Genomic DNA, 24,411 nt, shown 5'->3' on the forward strand with positions numbered 1-24,411 from the left:
TAGAATGGTTCAACTTCAGCTTCTTCAGCATTACAGGTCAGGGTATAGACTTGGATTACCATGATATTGAACGGTTTGCCTTGGAAACCAACAGAGATTGTTCTGCCATTTTTGAGGCTGCACCCAAGTACTGCATTTTGGACTCTCTTGTTGACTATGAGGGCTACTCCATTTCGTCTAAGGGATTCTTGCCCACAATAGTAGATAAATGGTCATCTGAGTTAAATTCACCCTTTCCAGTCCATTTTAGTTCACAATTCCTAAAATGTCGATATTCATTCTTGCTATCTCCTGTTTGACCACTTCCAATTTACTTTGATTCATGGACCTAACATTTCAGGTTCCTATGCAATATTGCTCTTTACAGTATCAGACTTTACTTCCACCACAAGTCACATCCACAACTGGGCTCTGTTTTTGCTTTGGCTCTGTCTCTTCACTCCTTCTGGAGTTATTTCCCTACTCTTTTCCGGTAGCATACGGGCACCTACCAATCTGGGGAGTTCATCTTTCAGTGTCATATATTTTTGCCTTTTCATACTGTTTGTGGGGTTCTCAAAGCAAGAATACTGAAGTGGTTTGCCATTCCCTTCTCCCATGAACCACATTTTGTCAGTACTCTCCACCATGACCCATCCATCTTGGGTGGCCCCACACGGCATGGCTCATAGCTTCATTGAGTTGGGCAAGGCTGTGGTCCATGTGATCAGTTTGATTAGTTTTCTGGGATTGTGGTTTTCATTCTGTCTGCCATCTGAGGGATAAGGATAAGAGGCTTATGGAAGCTTCCTGATGGGAGAGACTGACTGAGGGGGAAACTGGGTCTTGTTCTGATGGGCAACTGGTTAGGACTCCCTTACCTGGGTGTGAGAGTTACTGGTATCTCTGCTTAGGTAGAGTCTCTGGTCTCAGTGGGGGCGGGGGGGGGGGGGGGTGGCGGTCCCTGACCAGGCAGGTTGTCTCTGGCCTTCTATTTGTAGATAGAGTGGAAATGCCAGAAGAAGATGTGGAAGTAAATGGAAAAGAGAGGAAAGAAGGGAGGAGGGGTCCAGATGAGGGTGTGGGTGAGGGGCGCCACATCCCCTGGCCAGCCCTTCCCGCTCCAACTCCACCCCACCGCACCCCCGCGCCGCAGGCCAGGTTAGAAACTGCCTCTCTCTCTGCCAACCGGGGATGTGAAGCGAAGGTCCGAAGACATCCGCCCCAACCCAGCAGCGACTGGAGGGAGACTGAAGGCTTATTCACCCCGCTCGACTCGGGCTACCCCTTCCCCTTCCCCGCCCCACCCCAGTCCTCCACTTTTCTCCCGGGTTGCCTCCCTCCACCCTCCTCTTTCCCCACCAAATAAGGAACCGGAGGGGGAAGAGCGGCCGGCGAGGATGCCCCAGGGGCTGCTACCCTCCCCCCGGCAGGAGCCGGCTGCCCAGCCGCTGGGGGCTGGGGCAGCAGCTGGAAGCGGCTCCTTGGGCCAAAGTCAGGGTCGGCGGCCGGCGGGCAGGAGGCTCGAGCCCTTGCAAGTGAGAAGGGCCAGGGGGCAGGCTAGATCCGGGCCGGCCCCGCGCTGCCTGCGGCCCCTTCGTGGAGGATGACGGGGCGGCGCGAGGCAGCGCCACGACTTTGCCCCGACTTCCAGCCCCGGGGATCCCGGGATCAGACCCAAAGAAAAGAACGCAGACCCAGGAGAGACGTGTCCGGAAGCCATCGACCATGGCCTAGGGAACACGGTTTAATAAATGTTGGTACATCAGCACAGTGCAATGTGACTTTATGTCTCCTGGCTCTCCTTAGGTGCCCGATGGGTGACGGGCACCCTGCCAGCCTCTGGGTACACAAAGGTCGAGATAAGCTCGGCTCTTTGGCTCTTTCCAGGGAGTGCGGCTGGGGGATGGGGTCACAAGGGCAACAACAGGCCTTTAAGAGTTCAATCTCCAGAACCAAGTAGCCAGCAGCGGGTTTGAACACAGGTCTCTATCCATGTGTGAGATGCGGACCTCAGAGGGACCTGGGGAGGGTCCAATGGGGTTCTGCCTGCGAGGCCCTTGGCACAGAGCCTGGCATGTAGGTGAAGCTGCCAACAGTCACTGATCGTCATTATTACTGTTACTATTACTATAGGAATGCAATAGGTGCTGGGGGCTTCCCAGGTGGCGCAAGTGGCAAAGAACCTGCTTGCCCATGCAGGAGACATAAAAGACACGGTTTCAGTCCCTGTGTTGGGAAGATCCCCTGGAAGAGGAAAGGGCCACCCACTCCAGTATTCTCGCGTGGGAAATCCCAAGGACAGAGGCGGGCTACCATCCACAGTGTCGCAAAGAGTCAGACATAACTGAATCGACTTAGTACACAAGCAGGTGCTGTAACAGAAGAATGTACAATGTAGGATGCGGGCACAGAGACCAACGGGCCAAATACCCTAATAAAGGGCACAGAAGCTTCCAGGAGGACGCAGAACAGATGCACACTCTTAGCACAGAGGATGGGGTGTATCATTCTGCCTGGGGATGTCACCAAAGCTCCCATAGGTGGCCGCTCAGCTAGATCATGAAGGATATGAAGTTTGCTGGATAACAAGAAATGAAAAGGTGTTTCAGGTGGAAGCAAATATGTGGGCCAAGGAGGAGGAGAGAAGGGGCAGGGCGGATTCCAAGATGGGCTTCTAAGTGTCTAGAGGCGACACAGATGAGTGAAGGGTCACAGCTCTTCCCTCGTGAGCAGCTGCTCTCGACTGCACATGTGCCAAGCTGGTCCTCCCTCTGTGAGTGTCTGGACCCCACCAGGCACAGCCTCCATCATGGCGAGGTCCCCGTCCTTTCGGCAACCACCTCAGCCCACTCAAGATGCTCTGAGGCTGACATCCAAAGGGAAGGTTCTGGGTCTTTTATCTTTTTCTTCTCACAATGATTCTTGGCCCTTGTGCAAATCTGCTTACCGTTTTCCAGCCACCTTTGAGCTCTTCACGGGTGAGTCATTTTTATGTCCATTGGCCAAAATCCAAGTGAAAAGATCCCAAGTTCTTGAAAGAAGGGGCTGTAATGATAACATTAACGACAACAGTTAGCAAACACGGCGGCTTCCTCTCCATCAGGCACTGTGCTGACGCCTTCTCTGTGAATCACTGTTCTTACCCCCTGGTTTCAGGTAATGCAACTGAGTTGAAGTGATCTGTTCAAGGGTCACCCAGCCAGTAATGGTGAATCTGAGATTCAAACCCAGGGCTGCCTTACTCCAGAACTGATTCCAGTACCGCTGGGCCATCTTTCTTCTTCTCCTTCTTTTTTTTTTTTTTTTTCTGTCTTACAGCATGCAGGATCTTAATTCCCAACCAGGGATTGAACCCATGACTCCTGCAGGGGAAGCAGAGTCTTAACCACTGGAACACCAGGGAGGTCCCTGAACCATCTACTGAGAAAGCTAAATGTGTCTAGTTAGGGCATAGATCAAGAGAGGGGAGAAGGGAGGGCTCCTAACCTCTTCACAGCTGGTGAAGATGTCACCAGCTCAACGAGGGCCACAGCCCTGGACCTGAGTACCACTGGTGAGTGTCTTGTAAGCTCCAGATACCACTCTGCACATCACGTCTTTCAGTCAAGGGAAATCACATGAGGTCTTTCAACCAAGGGAACTTAACACAGGAAATCTGTTTTGCAGCTTGGACTTCCTGAGGAGCCAAATGGGATGGTGAGGTGACCAGACAGTTTAGTAACAACAGTAAGTCACTGCTGCCATCACTAGGGCCAGGACAGGAAGGGAGAAGCTAGGGTTACCAGAGCCCATGGCTCAGGGCACCTACTAGGTGCTGGAACCACAGTAGAGATGTAGCCACAGAAGCACAGGGTTGGGTGCAATGGGGATTTCTAGCAACTACCCTCCAAGGTAGTTATTTTTACCCCATTTTAGAGATGAGGAAACTGAGACTTGGAGAGGTTTAGTGACTGGCCCAACCAAGATGGAGGTCAGTGTGTCTGTCTTCATAGCTCTGGCCAAACCAGTCAGCTCAGGGACTTTGTGAGCCATGAAGAATTCAGCAACAGAGGAAGACAACTTAGGAGCCTTCAGGTTCCGAAGACCTGACGGGGGTGGGGGTAAGGGATCAAGGGCCCTTGGGTGACAACAGTGCCCATGTGTCTCTCCTTTGCTGTCCCGCCAAGTCCCAGCTATAGTCCAGAGAGGCACGTTACATGAAGCCGCAGCCTGGACTCTGAATGTTGGGACGAAGAGCAATTCTTTTTCCTTTGAGGCCTTCTGTATTTTCCAAATCTTCCCAGAGGAATATGCACATCTTCATTAGTGGGAAGGACAGCTCATCTCCAGGCATCACTGAAAAGGTAGAAGTTTCCAGACGAAGCCTTTAGCAGAAGAAAAGTTGGGGCCAAAGATGGTGACACAAGGGAAGACTGGTCAACACAGGTGGCTCGTCACCAGCCTGCAGCCTCCTCCCCGGGAGGGAACACAACCAGGAGGTGAAAACATGCAATGGTAAGAGCTGCTGTTCACACATACACACCCAGCCCTCTTCTGCACAACACACACACATATGACACACACAAATGTACACAAACACATTCGTGTGCTCTCATAAGAAGGCTCAGCACACATATTTGCTTACATGTACACATGAAACACACATATAAACACACATTCCCATACACACATATCCACACATGTGCAAACAATAACACACACGCACATTTACACATGCCAAACAGAAGTCTGTGGTGCACATGCACACATCACACCCATGTACACACACACACACAAACATCACATACACACAGGCTCATTCTATTTATTTTCAAATGAGACTTGGCAAAATGTTCCTTGTCACAGCATCTCCCAGGGAGTGTCTGGCCTCCTTGGAGTAGATCCCGGTATCACCTCCCAGGAACAGAGAGGACTTCACCTTTCAGCGCCAGAACACAAGCCACAGGTGCTGTCTCACGGGTGGGCCCCAGGGAGCACCTCCCCCTGTGATGCGAGTGGAGGCCCAGGCAGTCCCCCTGAGCACCCAGCAGTCCAGCAGCACCCATCGGACAGCCTGGGAGCTCTCTGAGGACCCACACCCCACTGAGCCACCCCGAAGTCTCAGGAGCAGCTGCAGTTGGCAGAGTCCAGGTGTCCCCAGAGGAAGTTGCGAGGCCAGACCCAGCTGGGCCCCCAGGAAGGCTCCTGGAGTCTCTTTATGAAGCGAGGGGTGCTGGGAAAGCTGAAGAGTCGCATGCAAATCAGTGAAGCTGGAACACATCCTCACACCATGCAGAAAAATAAACTCAGAATGGCTTAAAGACTTAAATATAAGACAAGACATCGAAAAACGCCTAGCAGAGAACACAGGTAAAACATTCTCTGACATAAATCGTACCGATGTTTTCTTAGGTTGGTTTCCCAAGGCAACAGAAATAAAAGCAAAAATAAACAAATGGGACCTAATCAAACTTACAAGCTTTTGCACAGCAAAGGAAACCATAAACAAAACAAGACAAGACTGGGAGAAAATATTTGCAAATGAGTGGACCAACAAGGGCTTACTTTCCAAAATATACAAACAATTCATACAACTCAATAACAAAAAGCAAACAGCCCATCAAAAAATGGCAAAACACCTAAACAGAAATTTCTCCAGAGAAGACATACAGATGGCCAATAGGCAGATGAAAAGATGCTCAAGATCAAAATTATTATTAGAGAAATGCAAATCAAAACCATAATGAGGTATCACCTAACACCTGTCAGAATGGTCATCATTAAAATGATGTCTAAAAACAATAAATGCTGGAGAGGGTGTGGAGAAAAGGGAACCCTTCTATACACTGTGGAAATGTAAATGTGCAAATGTAAATTGATGCAGCCACTACGGAGACCAGTATGGAGGTTTCTTAAAAAACAAGAAGCAGAATTACCACATGATCCAGTAATCCCACTACTGGGCATATATCCAGAGAAAACTCTAATTCAAAAAAATACATGCACCCTAGTGTTCATAGCAGTACTATTCACAATAGCCAAAACTTAAATGTACATTGACAGATGAATGGATAAAGAAGGCATCATATATATATGATATGATGATATATATGATATATATATACATATATATATCATATAATATATATATGATGCCTTCTTTATCCATATGTGTGTGTGTGTATAATGGAATATTACTCGGCCATAAAAAAGAATGGAATGAAATAATGTCACTTGCAGGATCATGGATGGACCTAGAGATGATCATACTAAGTGAAGTAAGTCAGACAGAGAAAGACAATTACCATATGATGTCATTGATATGTGGAATCTAAAATGTGACACACATGAACTTATCTAAGAAACAGAAATAGATTCACAAACATAGAGAACAGACTTGTGGTTGCCAAGGAGGAAGGCAGGAACGGGAGAGATGGAGTAGGAGTTTGGGGATTAGTAGATGCAAACTATTATATGTAGGATGGATAAGCAACAAGGTCCTACTGTAGAGCATGGGGAACTATATTCAATATCTTGGGATAAACCATAATGGAAAAGGATATGAAAAAGAAGAAGAAGAAAGAAAGGCCCTCACTGTAAGAATACTCAGACCAAGCCCCTGTCCCTAGTTGGGCTCAGTTCCCTCCTCTGTAATGAAGGGGGCTCTCAGCACACCTCAGCACATCCCTCATCTGCTGCATCAGGGTCTTGTAGTTCAAGCTGCAGATTTAGCTCCTGACCTTTACAAGCAGGGGGAGAGGCATTTAATTCAGAAGCTAAAGTACATCCACCACTGTCAGTGCCACTATAAATATACAGGCCGCTCACTCACCAGAGTGCCCAGGTGGCTCAGCGAGAGAACACACTCCACCAAGCGGTACATGTACCCCCTCTGGGCCCTTCAGGCCAACCACAGCCCCCTGTGGCTTGCCAGAAACATCTGCCCATATGTTTCCTGGATGACAAGGGAGCAGCAAAGGGCCTGGGATGGGAGGGGTCCACTGGAAGCTGAGGGCCTCCAGGAGGTCTAGAACAGGAAGCGGGTGGCAGGCTGGTCTGCAGGTGTGGGACAGGGTCTCACAGACTTCTGAGCACCAAGCCAGGGGTCCTGCTCAGAGTGGGCTAAGATTCCCCTTTGTAGAAAGGTAAATTTCCAAGGAGGATGCCCAGCAGAGACTGAATTTAGAGCTTTTGCTTATTTATTTATTTTTTTAATGTATTCATTTTTATTCATTTGGCTGCATCAGGTCTTAGTTGCAGCATGCAAACTCTTAGTTGTAGCATGTGAGATCTAGTTCCCCAACCAGGGATCACACCTGGGACCCCCGCATTGGGAGCATGGAGTCTTAGCCACCGGAACATCAGAGAAGTCCTAGAGTTTTCATTTCTTTAGAGAAAGACCTTGCCCGTTACATGGCAAAATGGGTGAGGACAAGAAATTAGCTTGAAAAGCCCTGGACTTGGCATCCCTTGGAAAAGGAGATGAGCCCCTTGATGGTCCAAGGAGTAAGCAGAGGGCACACAGGGGCAAGGTAACTCAGGGTGCCCAGAGAGTGCTGCCCTTAACCCTGGTGAGAACCCCCACACTGGTCCTTCCGGGCCGCGTTGGGTAAGAAGTTGGTGAGACCAGGGAGGTATGTCCAGCCAGTTGACCCACAAACTGTGTGACCCTCGGCAGGTTACTCAACCTCTCTGATCCTTCATTTCTTCCTCTAAAGTATGATGTTATGTGAAACTTTTACAAGGTTGAATCACAATAAATACTGAATGAAAACAGCTCTTCTAGGGCACACCGTCTTCTTCGAGGGCAGCATTCCCAGGCCCGAGGGGTGGCCCAGGGCTTCTGTCTGCAAGCTGCTTTCCTGGGCAGCTGCGGTAGCCAGAGTCCCAACAGAAAAACAAGAGTCCAGGCCAAGTGATTCCACAGGGAATTAATGTAGGAAGGAGCAGATGAAAACCTAATAGAAGCGACAAGAAACCGCTGCTTCCCTCAGGCTGGAGGGACAGAGGAGGCAGGGCAAGATCCGTAGCTAAAACCAAGGAGGAGACACCGTCTGCCCGGGCTACCGAGTTGCAGACACGGTTCATAGCCGAGAGCCTGGAGGTACCCGGCCGGGTTTCTCTCCTCCCGCGGAGGGGGAGGCGGTGCCTACCTCCCTTCCCCGCTTCCCATTGGCTGAACCTAGCGGGGATGCCCGCGTGCAAGGGACTCTGGGAAATGTAGTCCATAGGGTCGGGCCAGGCAGCCCTGCGGAGCAGGGTAGGGGGGCCGGGGGCGTGGGGGGGGGGGGGCGGTGGACCTGATGGCTGTAGCTGATGCCCAGCTGTACCGTGGGGCGGAGAAGTGCTGCTCTGCCTGCCCGAAGGCAGCGGGTTTGCCTCTGCTGAATCTTCAAAGCTCCTCGATCCACACATCGGTGGAGGGTAAGTCTGGAGAGAGAAGCCGCTGTCACCCCTCACCAACAGGAGAGAGAACGGGAGAATGACCTTGTGGGCACTTCAGGTCACTTGACCCCGGGCCTGGGGAGCTAGTACGCTGGATCCCAACCCTGACCTCCCCGCACGGTGGCTCCTGAGCCGCCCTGCTAGCCACAGCTGGGCATCTAACTCCAGGTTAGCTGAGCGCCGCCAACACGGAGGGCGGGGACGGGGTGAGGGAAAGGTGATGGGGGGTTGGTAATAGCAGTTGCTGCTGGTGAAGTCTTTAGGAGTCTAGGCGCTAAGCTTCATGCTTTAGATGGACAGTTTCATCTATTCTAATAACCTGTAATACGCACCAAGTATATCCCCATAAAACCCAGGGGGAAAATTTTTTTTATCGTCAAAAAATTTTAAAAGTATGTCCCAGGTGTCCACAAATAACTGAGCAAAGTAAAAATCCTAAAACTGAAAAATGGGAACCTCCCAGAAGGTCTGAGCACGTGTGGTGTGACTGTTTGAGGCCAAACAAGACCTTGGGGTCAACATAATTTTCTATTAGGTAGATAGAGAACCATTCACTTTGGCCTGTGTTCTATGTAATAAAGCGGGCATCAGCAACCCCTCTGTTTTCCTTCAGTATTTATCGTGATGCAACGTTGTAAAAGTTTCACATGACATTATACTTTAGAGGAAGAAATGAAGGATCAGAGAGGTTGAGTAACCTGCCTAGGGTCACACAGTTTGCCCATGAGAGACAGCATGTTACTCTGTGATAGAATGGCTGCTAATGGACCCCTCCCCCGCTACTATTTCTCCACCTATCCAATCAGGTCCAGGGTGCCTGGCGCTGAGCTGAGGTAGCAGGCAAGGTGGTGATGTTGGATGTTTATATTCTGACAGCATCCCAAGGCCAAATATAAACTGGGCAATGCCCCAGAGTGTGATGCTACACTGCCTCCAGGTCATGATGGTGAGCACACTGTGTATAGACCTAGCAGGGTCAGTGTGAACCCCAGTGGTCAGCTCTCAGAAGCCTCTCTGGCTCTCCCTGACTTTTCCCTTTAAGCCAGTAAGAAGATGACAGCAGGAAGAGGCTATGGGGCTCTCCAGTCTCCCTTGCCCTGCAGGCCCCAGAGGGGTTGGGTGACTTGTCCAAAGTCACACAGGTGGTGGAGGATAACCCCATACCACACATGCAGCTGCAAAGTCATTTCATGCCTGCTTCCTCTCTCCGTCTCTGAAATGATGCCCGTTCACTGCTCGAGTTTCGGTGGTTCAAACCTAGAGGGCAGAATGGGTGGGGTTGCATTTTTCACAAAGGCCTTCACAGGTCACAGGCAAGATTTTGCTTGTGAACTGAAAGTAGGAATTTATTAAGTATGGTTTAGGCACTGCTCTCTCCCTCCTCCCCAACCCAAATACATCAGGATCTTTTCTCCTACCCCCAAAATTATACAACAGGGTGGAAAAGAGGAATCTGTTTCGTTTTCCCACTCCTGGTGGGACATTTCCCCAAAAAGGCAAATCAATCATCAGACGATTAGGAAGAGGGCAGCTCCCAGTCTCATGGCTGCATGAGACACAGGTGGACGAGACGAGAGCTCAGCTTGAGTCTAAGGCCTTGGGCTCCAGGCCTTTTGTCCACCAGGCCTCTCATCCAGGCCTCAGCCGTTTCATCAGGGGGCCGGGGATGGGGGGGCCACATCTTTCAGGTCCTTGTAGGAGGATTAACATTCTGCTAGGAGTCACGTACTGAGAGGTGCAGCAGTGCTAATACCTGAGTTCACAGCTAATGAGCTGCAGGGAGCAGGAGGCTATTTCAGTGCACTCAAAGATGGGCAATCTACTTGAAAATGAGGCTATTTCTGAATGCAAGGATGATATTACATCAGAGCACTTTGGCTGCTTAAAAAGCACCCCCAAACTCAGTGGTTTAAAACAACAGCCATTTACTTAGCTCATGATTCTGCAAGTTAGCAGTTTGGGCTGGGCTCACTCCTGTGGCCTGTGGCAGGGTTTGCCTGGCCTGGCTGACGTGTCCAGACAATGGCTCGGCCAAAGTGTATGGCTTCATCCTCACAGGGAAGCCTGGGCTTTATATCTTTTAGCTGGCAGGATCCCAAAACAAGAGCCAGGGGTTTCCCTGGGGGCTCAGTGGTAAAGAATCTGCCTACCAATGCAGGAGACACAGGTTCGATCCCTGATCTGGGAAGCTCCCACAAAGCCTATGCTCCACAACTGTTGAGCCTGTGCCCCAGAGCCCGGGAGCTGCAACTACTGAAGTTCGTGCATCCAGAGCCTGTGCTTCATAACACGAGAAGACACCACAGTGAGAAGCCCACGCACCACAACTAGAGAGTAGACCCTACTCACTGCAACTAGAGAAAAGCCTTCAGAGCAACAAAGACCCAGCACAGCCATAAATAAATAAATAAAAATAAAAAAAGACCAGAGCGGAAGAACTCAAGGTCATAGTCACTGCGACTGTATTCCACTGCCAAGGTCAAGTGACAAGGCCAAGCCTGATTTGAGGATTGAGAAACTGGCTCCAGCTCTTCATGGGGGAAGCTGAAAAGTCACATCGCAAAGGGGCATGAACACAGGAAGGAAACAAGGACTGTTACCATGTCCCCAGATGTCCTTTCTAAAGTCTTCTAGGAACAAAGTGGAGACTCCTGGCAAAAATAAAAATGTTGTAGAATAGTTCACCCAAGCAGAGATTCTGTGGCATCAGCCCAGTGTGCATCTACTAAGTGCAAACTGTAAGTCTTAGCAGTGTTGAGCTGGAGCCCCTGAGTCCTGCTGCACAACAGCAATTGTTAAATCCTCTGGAATTTTGTGAGCCCAGTGTTGAACCATCACAGCTCGAAACTGGCCATGGCGGGAGTATTTACACCCTGGGAATCAGCAAGCACCACAAATCAGGGAACTGAGTTAGCAGGACACCACTTGTTCAGTCACTCAGTCGTATCTGACCCTTTGCAACCCCATGGACTGCAGCACGCCAGGCTTCACTGTCCTTCACTATCTCCCAGAGTTTGCTCAAACTTATGTCCATTGAGTCAGTGATGCCATCCAACCATCTCATCCTCTGTCATCCCCTTCTCCTTCTGCCTTCAATCTTTCCCAGCATCAGGGTCTTTTCCAATGAGTCTGCTCTTCATATCAGGTGACCAAACAAACACTACCATAACAAACACTTTCTCTCCCAACCTAATGAGTAAGATGGACAGATACGCAGTGAAAGATTATAAGACTCTAATCAGAACAGGCTGAGTGCAGTGCAAGACAGAAGTCAAGAGACCAGAGACGCAAAGGGAAAGGAAGTCGTGGCTCCCGGAGGTAGACTTGGGGTAAGGAAGCCATTCTGGGGGAGCTGGCCTTTTCTCTGGGCCTTGAAGGGTGAATAATGGGAGGCGAAGCTGCAACAGGAGTGAGGGGTGCAGGCAAAAGCAGAGAGTGGGGCTGAGATCACAGAGCATCGTTTAGTCTGAACTTGGCTTCCGGTGATGGTCAGAAGTTTACTGATCCCATCTCAATCTTGGGAAATAAGTGATCCAGGCAGGCACGTGGCCCTGCCCCCCACTAGCCCTTCCCCCGCCCTGTTCTAGAATCTCAGCGAACAAGTGCACAACCTTTTCTCTCCTCCTCCTCTAATTGGCTGCAGTGGGCAGTCCGTACACCCACCTGGATTTGACACCTGACTGTGTGCGCTTGGACAGGTTGCTTAACCTCTCTGAATCTTTGTTTCCATGTCAGCAAAATGGAGCAAAAGTAACTGCAGGGTCCCTGGGATTCAGGGGCTGATGACGGTGCAGAACTTAGCATGGTGGCTACCCATAGAGTGGACACTCGGGGGGGGGGGGGTTGTGTATGAGAGAGAGAGACAGACAGGCAGGCAGGCAGACAGAAAGATTGGTTCTTCCCTCCTTTCTAGGCCCTGACCAAGCCCATCTCAGCCTCCCTCCACCCACTCTAGGAGGGTTGGGGGGCAAGGCCACTCTCCTTCCCAGGCTTGCAGGGTTGGGGGAAGAAGGCCCCGGGAGACCTGGCCTTGTGTTGGTTGATTCTGCGTGGGCAGCCACGCTGAACCTTGGCCACTTCAGTCCAGTTCACTGAAGTCGCTGCTTCAAACAAAGCATCGAGGGGGACTCCTGGTTGCAACCCCCCAGCTTGTCCTCCTTGATCCGTGTTCAGGAACCCCATGAGGGGATATGGCTGCCACATTTGCCTGGAAAAGCCTCTTTAGGAAACAGTACCAGCCCCTCCAGGAACAAGGGGTGGGGTGTCTGGTTGGGGCAGGACCTGGATACAAGCCCAGGGGGTGTGAGGGCTGGAAGTCAGCTGGGTCAGTGATCCAAGCAAATATTTGGCTCAAGGCTGACCTTGAAACTCCATCACTGGGTCCTCGGAATGTGGGTCCTCGGAATGTGGGGTCAGGCTGCTCTCTCCCGCCTCCCCCTCACTGCAGGGACAGGTATTTCTAGCCCGGAGCGACCCCCACCTAGAGTTCCTGCCTTGCACACTCCACCCCAGTGGCTTCCCTACAAGTCAGAGTCTCCCCCAGAGTGAGGCGTGGGGGCTGCCAAGCATCTGACACTGCGTATTCATTGGAAGGACTGATGGTGAAGCTGAAGCTCCAATACATTGGCCACCTGATGCAAAGAACTGACTCATTAGAAAAAGACCCTAGTGCTAGGAAAGATTGAAGGCAGGAGGAGAAGGGGACACAGAGGATGAGATGGTTGGATGGCATCACCAACTCAATGGACATGAGTTTGAGTAAACTCCGGGAGTTGGTAATGGACAGGGAGGCCTTGCGTGCTGCAGTCCATGGGATTGCAAAGAGTCGGACATGACTGAGCAGCTGAATTGATTGATTGATCCCTCCTGGAGAGAAGCCTGCTTACTTGCCCCCACCCCTAACATCCCAGCCTGGCTCTCAGTCCCCCAAGCTGGCGAGGATGGCCCCCTCCAAGCCTCTGAGGGAGACAGCCTCGGAGGCACGCGAGGGAGCTGGACACACATCCCCCAGGTCCCCTGCGATGGAGAAGGCCCCCCATGCTTCCTTAGAAAGCTGCTGAGCATGGCCTCAGCTGAAGCCAAGAGGGTGGCACTGCCTGCCCAGGTGCTTTGTTCCACTTCCTGGAGGGCTAAAAATACCCTGGCACTGCCAAGGAGCCCAGGGGAGCCGGCAGCGGGAGCCGTGATCAGGCACCTGGCACAATTAAAAGGAGAAATGCAGTCACTCTTTCAGAGCAGAATGAGCCGGCTTCCTTTCCCCTGCCCGCTTGTTCCCCAAGACTCTCCCTTCTGTTTCCTCCTCTCGCCATCGAGGGGACTTCCCTGCACCCCTGCTGCACCCCTGCTCCCTTCCTCCTTCCTCCCGCTGAACCCCCTCCATCCCAGAGCAGATGACTGGGCTCTGACACGTGTCAGAACAACCGCTCTCCTGCAGAACACCCCGGAAGCCTCACGTTCCTCCAGCAAAGCTGTGATTAGCACCCAGGCTTCAGATGGAAATCCCTTAGTGGGTGAGAACCCAGGGGCTTCAATTCAAGAGTTGGGTCTTGACATCTGTCTGGCCTCAGTCAGGCTTCATCTTCTCAGGACCTCAGGCCTCTTTGAGAATCTGGTGAGAGGTCCAGCCCCAGAGTAGCCTTCTCCAAGCAGTGGGAGGGAATGCACGATGGTCAGAGCCCCATCCAGGACCCCCCATACCCCCCGAAGTGAGGAGCCCTCCGTGTGTTGGAAGCCAGGCCCTGAGTAACACCCTGAGATGGACGATGGGGAGGGGCGGGAGTGTGGGTCAGGGCATGCAGACAACCGACGGGGCAAGTGTGGGGGAAAGGACCAAGGGCTATGGGATGGAGGGCTGGAGGGGCCAGGACAAACCAGGGTGCAGAAAGGAAGAGGGCGCATTCGAATAGGATTTTGAAGGACAGACAAAATTTAACCAGAAAGAAAACGTAGGGTTAGAGAAGGGCATGAAAAAATAGGCTGTCTGGAAGCAGGAGCAGCCAAAGGACTTGCATAGGGCTTGAGGGGTGAACGTGTTGGTTTTCTATTGCTGCGTAACAAGGAACACACGCTAGTTATCTCACAGTTTCCGTGGGTCAGGAGTGAGCACAGCTCTGCTGGATTCTCTGCCCAAGAGTTGCAGAAGGTGTCTGCGGAGCTGTGGTACCCCTGAGGCTTCGAGGGGCAAATCTGCCTCCCACTTCATCTAGGTAACTGGCAGAATCCACTGCCTTACAACTCCAGGAAACAAGGGTCCCAGGTTGCTACCGGAGGCCACTGCAGTCTCCTGGAAGCCTTCTCATCCCATAAATTGGCTGAGACCAAATCTTATATGAGATAACCTAATCAGGGAAGCTACATTCTGTGGTCAAACAGCCAGTCACAGGTCCCACCCACACCTGGGGGAGGGGATCACACAGAGGGGTAAAAATAGGGGGTGGAGTTCACCAGGCCATGGTAGAATTCTGCTGACCACAGTAAGACTTAGCTGGAAGACAGGGTCAAAGTCCAGTTGAGAAGCCCCTTGATTCAGTGGGAAACAGGAAGCCCTGAAAGGGGCTGGGAGGAAAGGATGAAAGCAGAGGTACAAGGTCAGTGCCCTTTGGGAAGGCAGTTGCCATGGTTTAGGGTCCACTTGGCCGATTCTGATTTCCTTCTGGCCTCTACTCAAGTAAGTGATCAGTAAGTCTGATCAGGAAGTCTTCCCTGTCTACCTGACAGGAAATGCTCACCTGCCTCTTCTCCCAGCTCCTCACTCAGCCTTATTGTCTCACAGCCTTTACCACCACTGGCCCTGCTCTGTGTTTGCCTATCTATCTGCTCACTGTCTTTCTCTCCCTCATAGATTGCAAGAATTCTATTTGGCTTACTGCTGTATCTCCAGCCACATGAGCAGTGCCTGGGGTATAGTACATGCTCAATAAATATTTGTCTGTCACTCCAGACAGAATGAATGGATGAATGAATGGGTTCAAGAAATTCTGGCAAGAGACTTGCTAGAACTGCCTATGATTAAAATTCAGCAGCGGAAGAAGGCTGCACTGAGGTTTGTGTTGATGAGTTGGGTGGTGATGCTCACCAGCATCTCTGTGGGAAGGGGATGAACACAATGGAAAGTGGACACTGACTTTAGCTTTGGTTGAATGGATCTGAGATGGCTGGGAGCAGCCAGGTTGAGATAGCTAGTAGGCAGTTGGAAATGTGAGATTCAGAGCTCATAAGATGAGTAGGGAACGGGAATAGATTCTGCAGTTGGTGCTCATAGGGGACAGATAAGTCATGAGGTTAAATGACAGGAGAGAACCAACGAAGCATCTGGAAAGAAGGAGTCCATCTGAGAGGTAAGAGGAGATGGGGGGTCTGGGGTGGGGCAGAAAAGTTCCTGGAAGAAGGTGGTCCACGTTCAATGCTGCAGAGAGGCCAAGCAAACACAAGAACCAAAAGACTTTGGTAATGAGGGGCCGCTGATGACCATGTGAGAGCAGTCTCAGAGGCAGGAGGGATTCCAGGTCAGTGAGAGGCTGCAAGTGGTACCAGGTACCCCTCAAGGAGGAACCTGGGGTGACAACAGCCATGATCGCGAGGAAGGGAGGAAGGAAGTAGAGAACAGGTCCCAGGGTGAGGAAGGATGTTCTGGGACAGCCGAAAAGCCCAGACTCAGACCCAGCTCACTCACCGGAATGTTCCCTGTCCTGCCCCGCCCCCACCCAGCCATCAGCACAGAAGGAACTGAGGAAAGGAGGGAATTGGGTGGAGAACACACGCCAGTCCCTTGAACCTGTCCTGGCCTTGGGCTTGAACTAGCTGTTGAGAGAAGCTCAAAAGGGAATCCTCAGGGGGAGCTCAGCGACTGAGGGCTCCTGGTTACTCACGGGGCATTCTGGTCTCACCCGTTCCCTGGGGCTGGAACCCACTGGGAGGAAAGGAGGAGAACAGAGGTACAAGGTCAGTGCCTTCTGGGAAGGCAGTTGCCGTGGTTCCAGGGAGGTGGATCAGGGGCTGTGGCCATGGGGATGGAGAAGAAAGACCCAGTAAAAGACTGGTGGCAGATGGCGGCATCTCCCGTCCACGGGCTCTTCCACAATACGACCTCGACACACCCCTACCGAGAGTCTCTCCACCTTGACCCTGGTGGCCATTGTGACTCGACCAGTAGAGTCTGGCATAAAGCACAGCGATGACCTCATCCTTGGGGTTGGACCTCACGGCTGGATGGAACCATGCAGCTTCTGAAGGTTCCTCTCTCTGGGAGCATGTGTCTTCGTAGCCCTGAGCCACCACTTAAGTCTGATTAACCTAAAACAACCACAAAGAAGGCCCTTCGACCTGGCCTCAGCTGAACTCCCAGCTGACACATACTGGCCACACCTCTCACCAAGGCTCTTGACAGCCAGGGCTCTTGACCTTCATCCGCCTTGTTCCTGGGGTGGATCATAAGGCCCAGCCTACCCCACTCCCCCACCGGCCCTGAGAAGACTGACTTTACTCCCCCAGGGCCTAGAGTGAGTGATAGGCAAGCAGGCCCTGGGCAGGGTGTCACCCCTGAGCCGGTCCCCATAGTGGTGGACACAAGTCACCTGCCAGCTCCTAGACCCCCACCCACTCCCCTCCAGGAAACATGAAAATCCAGAGACCATCCCAGGCCCCACTGCACTCCAGGAAGAGAGACTGGGCAGCCACCCAGAATCACACAAAATGGACTTTGGGCTGATTGCCCAAGCTGGACCAATGCCCCCACCTTCTTAGAAAGGGCACTCTTTCCGGAACCAAGGCCACAGCTTGTCACGAAAGCCAGATGTTGGCAGAGCAGGACAGACAGATGGGAGGGGCCGCTTGAGGTAGATTGGGCACCTCCCTGATGCCTCCCCAGCCTGTCATTTGGGGGCAGAGAAGGCAGTCTTCAAGTGCAAGGAGTAAGTCGTTATGGAGGACAGTTCCAGTTGCTTCTGAGAACAGGCTACAAAGGCACTGGGGACTCAACCTCCAAATCTCAGCCTTTAGCAGTGAGATAAACAGAGTTTGGGGAACATCACAAGATGGTCCTCTTTAGAGCAAAACTGGTAAGTGGAAATCAGGAAGAAAATGTTTCACATCCTGTGCTTGTTTTAGGATAGATGTAACCGGCCATTTAGGATAGGGTTCGATTTATTATTTAAGTTGACTTATTTTCAGTTTGATGGCATCACCACCTCAATGGACATGAGTTTGAGCAAGCTCCAGGAGATGGTGAAGGACAGGGAAGTCTGGCATGCTGCAGTCCATGGGGTCACAAAGAGTCGGACACAACTGAACGACTGAACAACAATTCTCAGCTATCCATTCTTTTAAATAATTTTGTAAAATTTATCTTTGGCTATGCTGGGTCTTCCTTGCTTCACAGGAAGGAAGACCTTGTTGCAGAGAGCAGAGGCTACTCCCTAGTTGCGGTGTGCAGGCTTCTCATTGTGGTGGCTTCTCTTGTTGTGGAGCACAAGCTCTAGGGCACGTGAGCCTCAGTAGTTGTGGTGCACAGGCTGAGTTGTTCTGCGGCATGTGGGATATTCAGATCAGGGATTGAACCTGTGTCGCCTGCATTGGCAGGCAGATTCTTTACCACTGAGCCACCAGGGAATCCCTGTCCATTCTTTTAACAAATATTCATGGAACATCTAATATGTGCCCATCTCCCCAAAAGAGAAAGACGTGCTTTCATGAATACATATATGTGAGAATATGCAGAAGCTATCTCCAGGACAGTGGTCCTCAACCAGGGTCCCCAGGGACATTTGTCATTGTCTGGAGATAATTTTGGCATCCAGTGGGTGCTGCTTGTATCCTACAATGCACAAGACTGTCCCCATGACATAGAACCATTTGGTCTGAAATGCCGTTAGGGCTGACACTGAGAAACTCTGGCCCTGGAAAGATGAACATAACACAAGAAACAGGTGAGTGATGGTTACCTGTGGGGCAGGGGAACTGGGAGACCAGGATACATGGAGGTGTGAGACGATTCTTCTCCATTGTGTGCTGTTTTGAACCATTTTGTAGAATGTCTTACCGTGCGCATGTTTTCCTTATTTTCTAAAAGGAATAACTATGACTTGTCGTAGCTGTACTTATTTGGGAGGCTTCTCCTGGTTGTTGGGGCAAAGGAATTTGAAGAGGAGGTAGTCCCAGGGCGTGCACAGTCCGGGGCATCTGCAGTTGTGGGCCATCCAGCCTCCTGTGGTCCAGGGCTCCTCAACTTTGCCCACTGACACCAGGGCCCCGGTCGCTCTTTCCCGTGCAACACCTGTTGGGTGTTCAGCAGCATCCCTGGCTTCTGCCCACTCCATGCCAGGAGCATTCTCCCCTTCACTATGACAGCCGAGCATATTTCCAGATATTCCCAAATGTCCAAGGGGAGGCTGGCAAGGGGCAAAATCATGTCTGGTTTGGAACCACTATGCCAAACCCACTCTGCAAATCCAAACACAGGGAATTTCCCTTTCACTGACCTCACACATTTACAGTGGCCCGGCTGCATCCTCAGAGGGTCACAGAACCATGCAAACCAGCACGAGGACGTGGAGTGAGCAGAAGCATGGGGAGCAGAGAGTGAGGTTTCGGCCACATGTGGAAACTGATGCTCCTCAATCCCTGAGACAAAAGGGGTCTCAGAACTCCTCTGAACCATTCACCCATTTCACTGAGGAGGAAATGGAGCAGAGAGGTGATGTGGCCAGAGTCACACAGTGCATGACGACTGGCGACACTGGGACCACTATTCCCTGTAGCATCCCTAGATGTCCCTTGGACAGAACATTCTCCTTGTTCCTCATCCACTCCCTATTCTATGGGCACCCTGGAGTCTCCTGGGACACGCTCTTAAAAGTGGACCACCTAAGAGGGTGCAGGGCTAGCGTCCTGTGTTTTCCACATTTATCCTGCCTTTCTTGATAAACTGTTCCCAGGCAGCACTAGCTTCAGTATGAACTGGCTTGTTTGTGGACACAGAGTTGTCTCCCAAGGGTTCCTTCTGAGGCCACAGGAGCTGGGACCTGGGGAGAGCTGGTTTACAGAACCCTCTGACATTTCAGTGACAGAGACCAGCAGGAAGGAATGTCTCTGAGAATCAAAATCCACCTAGTTTCAGCTCCCTGGGGAAAGGCAAGTCAGGGTGAGCCTGGCTTTGACAACAAAATCAGCCAAGCCGTCTGGTTCCTTCTCTCCTGGTATGAAAAGCCAGGCTGCTTTTTTCATGGTGAAGAACATAGGCTTGGAAGCTGGACTGCCTGGGTTTGTAATCCTCTTCTGCTGCTTTCTGCTATGTGGTCTCAGGCAAGTTACTCAACCTCTCTGAGCCTGAGTAGCTGCATCAATAAATGGCCATAACAGTGACCGCTTCATAGTATCGTTAGAGTCAGCTAAGATAAAACAGGTGACATTTTTAGCACAGTTACCAGCACATTGTACCTACAAGTTACGTGATTCCACTGCTATTGCTGTATGATTCATTCTAAATATAATTAGGAATACAGTGTTTACAAATATAATGATATAAATATAATAATACCATGGCTCATGGGCCCAAAACAGGTTTTCACAAATAAATTCCATCTGGGGACAAATGGGCTGGAAAATGAATGAGACATTCCTGGTCATTTCTATGACATTCCCCCCACCTCCCATCCCATATTGGAAAACAAGAGGCACTTTTAAAAACAAATTTTAATGGTGTCCTAGCTCATCTGAACAGGACACAGTCGCCCTGTTCTTGGTTTCGGCTGCTTTCCAGCTGCGGTGTTCTTCTCATTGATCAGAGAGAAATCCCCAAGGCCTGGCAAAGGAAGCTTTTAATTGCTCTGGATGGACCGATTTGGGGCTTAGCTGCTCAAGCATATAATTGACTGAGAGAGAGGGAGAGAGGATGAATTACTTTGAGATTGCTTTGAGATAAACATGTAGTCAGACCTCCCCCTCCCCGATCTGACCTAAAAGAGAACCTCTCGCCTGTCTTCCCCAGCTCTGGGGCTAGGAGGCCCGAAGCAGGAATCGTGTTTTCCTGCTTTTATCAAAATAACGATGGGTGATGATAACCACCGCTATCCTTCATCATCTGCATTTGCTGTAGGTTGGATTTCCCTAGGAGAAGACCTGAGACAAACATGGAGTCAGCCTTCTTTATTTGAAGGGAAGCCTGGAGGGACCAGGAAGGGAGAGGGAAAGTGAGTCAGAGAATGGGAGTCGGCCAGTAAGGGGTGTGTTGTCAAGCATGTAACCACTGGGGCCCCTGGCACTTAATCCCCCAGGGAACCGTGGGGGCCGGTGCAGAACATAGACTTCAGCATTGGCTTGTTCAAGGGACAAGGGAGCTGGGGGAAATCATATACCATCCCACTTGGTCACAGCCTCAGGGCTGCTCCTGGTGCAGGGGAGTCAATTCCCTGGCACGTGCAGCCATCCCCAGGGTAGACAGCCAGAGGAAGGGTGACAGAGATGGTGGGGGGGTGGGGGGGAACCCTCTGGAAAGGGAATGTGTGGGGTGAAGGGACACCGAGAGACCCAAATAACAAGCCCCCCAATAGGATGATTCTAGTAGGGGAACCACTGGCTGAAATGACCCACCGTGGCCAGACATCACAGTAACCTTTTATATGACTTGTTTTACAACAGGAGGTCCTGGTAAGAAACATAGAACTAACAAGCGACCACCAACTGGAAGAATTCAGGAAAGGTCAAAAGGAGAGAGGAAACTCCAGTCCATATGTCCTACCAACCTCCCAGGATTCTTCTGGCTGGAAGCCATCTTGGCTGAGTGGATGCAAGCATCACCAGGAAGGACTCCTGACTCAGAAGGATTGGCCAGAGACAACCCAGGAACGAATCCCATCACCATAAAACCCAAGACTGTGAGCCATGTGGCAGAGCCCTTCTCCTGGTTTCCTTAATGCTGCTGTTCTCTGCCCAGGCGCCCCTTCCCAATAGAGTCTCTTGCTTTGTCAGCACGTGTGTCTCCTTGGACAATTCATTTCCGAGTGTTAGATAAGAGCCCACTCTCGGGCCCTCGGAAGGGATCCCCCTTCCTGTAACAATTCCCTGTTTCCCTACTCAAATATCCAAACGATGTGTGACCTAACTGAATGTATTTAAGATAATCTTTTTTTTTTTTGTCAATGAAATAGTTAATTATCTATTTATAACAAGTAACATACTTGCCATCTGTGAGGCTGGCAAGTCATGATCACAGGTTATGTGTGACAACGTATTACTTTAGAAGAGTGCTCTCATCACCCTATCCTGTCACTCAATTTTTTGCCACCTCATCCACTGCACCTGTGGGCTCAGGGCCTCTGCCATCATCGAAGCCACCTTTTGAGTCATCTGAGTCGTCTAAGCACGTCTTCTCTCCCTTCTTGGTTCTCTGCGATGCAACATTTTTGAAATCTGTAGGATGCTTTCATGGGCATTTTTAGCCAAGCTTCGAGCACCTATTTGCATAACATTAGGGCAGCTGGCAGTCCCATTCATCGGAGGTGTCCCTGCCTGATCCCCATCCTGTAACCACAGATTGTGTGTTCTTAAGTGTCCTCAAAGGATCTGTGCGCACTCACACTGGAACCTATGACAGCATAGGATCGGTTCCAACCTGGGTTAAACTTACTAACCTCCTCTCAAGCGGTTCCTCGGATGACCTTGGCCAGAAGGACCCATGCAGGTTGTTTTAGGCAGCATATCTCACTGGTTGTTCAAAAAATAATCACTAAAAGCATTCCACTACATGAAAGTATATGTGCCGTCTTTCTTGAAAATAAACAGCCTCCTGTTCCGGCATCATTTGGTGAGTGGAGAAATTCATGGTACATCCAAACAGAGTGCTTTTGGTGGTTCTGGGCATAAGCTCATGTAACCTCACTAACCCACCCTGTGAGGTGGGCTCTGGGATAGTTCCCATTTTATGGATGGGGAAACTGAGTCTTGGAGATGGGAAGGGACTTGCCCAGAATCACTCAGGAAGAGGCAGTAGAGCTATCTGAATCCTGGGTCTGACTAAAAACAGGTGAGGGGAGGGCTGTGGGAGGCTGGATCCCTCTGAACTTGGGAAGGGCCCTGGGTGGAGAGGAGAACGCTGTGGAGCTAGACACCTTTGTCACCCAGCAAGGGAACGGCCGCTGAGCCTTAAGGGCCTCCTTGTCTCCCAGGACCCCCTGACCCCACTGGAGGCCACCCCAGTCCAGGCCTGGAGCCAATGGCCATGTGGGGGCACCATCGGCTCCCCAGGCTGGGGGCAGGGCAGGGTGAAGAAATCCAGTGGCCACATGTGCACCCCTGAGTCCTGGGTGTGTTTCTTCTCTCCTGGAAATCAGGATGAGAAGAGAGAAGAGGGAGAGATGGGGAGAGGGGAAACAGAGATGACAGGGCCCTGATTTCCCCTAAAGGGCCATGAGAGGGGACACGGTGCAGCCACCGCTGCCAGATCCCAGACAGAGCTGATCCTCCCAGGGGTGCCGGCTGTTCCACCAAAAGGCCTCCCCTGGCTTTGCTCTCATGTCTCTTCACAGCTGCAACATGCAGACAGTTCTCACAGGCAGGGTTTTAGTTTCACAAACATATGCTCAGAAAACGGTGCCTCCCGCCACTGCCCCCCCCTCCCAACAGCAGCCACATCAGCAAATCATGCCACAGAGAAAAGGTCTGCTGCCAGCAGGGCTGGAAGATGGCAGGAGCCAAAGGCCACCCAGGTGGGATGCTCTGTTTTAAATTAGCCAGTGGCTGTCCCCTCCCTCAGGTACAGTAACAAGATTTGGGGGTGAGCAGGTTTGCCCCAGTTCATGAACATTTGATGGACGACCCCCAGAGTGTGAGGCTGGGACCATCCACGGCCACACAGAACCTCCAGCTCCAGTAGCCCAGTGACCTCAGGACAGACCGCAGAGGACTGGGTGAGGTGGCTTCTGGGACCCGCCCAGCAGGACAGGCTCTAATCCCATATTCTCCTGGTTTCTCCTTATAATGGCTCCACTGGGCCCCTGAGTGGTCCCTGAACTGTCTAAAAAAAGGAACACGTGTACTTTGTGGTGAGGACACTTACCACAATTTAGTCTCAAGAAGAGACTGGGAGACAGCTGTCATCTCTGACAACCCTCTTCTTATGGGGTGGGGGCTCCCGCTGTGGGGATCTTGGTGAATGGTCGGCGCCCGCCTCCTGGAACAGTGGCGGGGAGGGCAGGGACCTTGGTCCAGACAATGGGATAACCCTGCCCAGGGCTCCAAATGGCGTGACCTTGGGAAAGTTAACCTCTTTAAGTGTCCATTCCTCACTCACAGAAAGGGAACAACAACTTATAACAACTTGGTAAGCTATTGAGTGAAAACAGAGCAAAGCCCTAAAAATAATACCTGACACAAAGTAAGTGCTCAACAAATATTAGATCTAATCTTCAAAACACCTTCAGAGGGTAAATTGGCATCTCATCCGCATTTCTGGGATGGTAAACTGATGCTTTCCTTGTGGCTCAGCTGGTAAAGAATCCACCTGCAATGCGGGAGACCTGGGTTCGGTCCCTGGGTTGGGAAGATCCCCTGGAGAAGGGAAAGGCTACCCACTCTGATATTCTGGCCTGGAGAATTCCATGGACGGTATAGTCCATGGGGTCACAAAAGGGTTGGTCACAACTGAGTGGCTTTCACTTTCACTTTCAAACTGATGCTTAGAACGGTTAAGGCCTGAAGTAAGTCAGAAAGAAAAACACCAATACAGTATATTAATGCATATATATGGAATTTAGAAAGATGGTAATGATGACCCTATATGCAAGACAGCAAAAGAGACACAGATGTAAAGAACAGACTTTTGGACTCTGGGAGAAGGCGAGGGTGGGATGACTTGAAAGAATAGCATTGAAACATGTATATTATCATATGTGAAATGGATCACCAGTCCAGGTTCCATGCATGAGATAGGGTGCTCAGGGCTGGTGCACTGGGATGACCCTGAGGGATGGGATGGGGAGGGAGGTGGGAGGGAGGGTCAGGATGGGGAACACA

At 51.0% G+C, this 24,411-nt stretch overlaps 1 long non-coding RNA gene across 1 annotated transcript; it reads left to right on the top strand.

Moving 5' to 3' along the window:
• Nucleotides 1-8,249: 8,249 nt before the first annotated feature.
• On the top strand, nucleotides 8,250-22,200 carry LOC133044357 (uncharacterized). Its single transcript, XR_009689924.1, has 2 exons — nucleotides 8,250-8,385; nucleotides 21,040-22,200. It is a non-coding gene; the product is annotated as an uncharacterized LOC133044357 (long non-coding RNA).
• The last annotated feature ends 2,211 nt before the right edge of the window (nucleotides 22,201-24,411 follow it).

Source organism: Dama dama, chromosome 23 (genome assembly GCF_033118175.1).
Source record: "Dama dama isolate Ldn47 chromosome 23, ASM3311817v1, whole genome shotgun sequence".
Classification (NCBI taxonomy): Eukaryota; Metazoa; Chordata; class Mammalia; order Artiodactyla; family Cervidae; genus Dama; species Dama dama.